This window comes from Halyomorpha halys, unplaced genomic scaffold (genome assembly GCF_000696795.3).
Source record: "Halyomorpha halys isolate HHAL.00 unplaced genomic scaffold, Hhal_1.1 Scaffold233.1, whole genome shotgun sequence".
NCBI lineage: Eukaryota > Metazoa > Arthropoda > Insecta > Hemiptera > Pentatomidae > Halyomorpha > Halyomorpha halys.
In genome coordinates, this window is record NW_027111122.1 from 628119 (window position 1) to 629483 (window position 1365).

The window sequence follows — 1365 nt, forward strand, 5'->3', positions numbered from 1 at the left end:
CGGCCAGAATTGAATATTTTACCAAAAATACTTTGTACACTCGACAGCACTGATCCAGCATTAGGAGTTCGGTCTCCAGAAAGTTTAGGTTCAACGGTTGGCAGAGGTTTGGCTGTAGATTCATCTTTTCTGAATTTAACTTTTATAGCGGGTTCGTTTGAGTGCATTGGTTTTTTTGGATACCTTAGTCCAGTCTTCACCAGTTCACCTGAAAGTTCGTTTGCAATTGGATATCTTTTCCCACCGATCTCATTTAATTCTCCCGAACTATTTTGTTCACCAAATTGGTTCGATCTAGGATACCTTCTATATCCTCTATATTGTGTTTGCTCACCTTTCATTCTATCTTGCTGGAATTCACTCTTATCTGCAATTTTAATTGGGCCATTAGGAAGTTTTTGTTTATCACTTTCGTTTGGTTCACCTGGAAGACTTTGTCTACGGGGGTATTTAAATTCATTCGAACTGATTTGTCTACTAACATTGAATCTTTCAGATGGGTAATATCGTCGTGGGAATTGAGCTGAGTCGTCAGGAAGCTTAAGTACACCTTTTTCTCCACGAAATTTTCTTCGTCCTCTGAAAAATATCCTCCCAACAAATGAAGCATTGTAAGGAAACGGCCTTGTTCTGTCGAATAATTCTTCTCTACTATTCTTCTCTTCTACTTTAAACTGGATTCGTTCACGAATTTCTCCAGGTTTCAATCCACCAAACTTGAGTCGACTACCAGATTGTCCTTGTCCACCAGCCTTGACTTGTTCTAAAATAGCATTTTGTCGATTAATCGTTATTGGTTTAATAGATGTACTTTTTTCTCTATTCTTGACATTTTCAATTGACTTCTTTTGTCTCCAAGTTTCGACTAACTCATCATTTGCCATTTTTCTATCTAGCCTTTCGTCTTTACCCATCTTTCCAGGATCTAGTGAATTAACTTTATTTGTACGGCTTGATGCGTCCTGTCCTTTTGCTACAACGAAGATGATGAAAGAAAGAGTGAGAAAGAACATCTGAAATCGAAAATAGAGCAACATTAAAAAAATTAAAAAAAGATTAGGGAACGTTTTTATTGAAGGGTTGATTACAAAATTTTTATTAACAAAGACATTTATAAATTGTAAAAAACTTACTACAAAAAACCTGTTAATGCTTTGATTTTACTTTGTAGCCTTAACAAAAATTAAAATATGTCACAATCCATTATGGCTTAAAACTCCTATGCTTTATAAACCATAAAAATGTGAAGTAATTTAAACATAGTAAAATTTTTTTAAAAAATGAAGAAAAAAAGAGTCGTGAAGGATAAGTTTTCCTTCCCCAAAATGACTTGTTTTCTAGATCTTTTTTTCTTTATTAATCCTG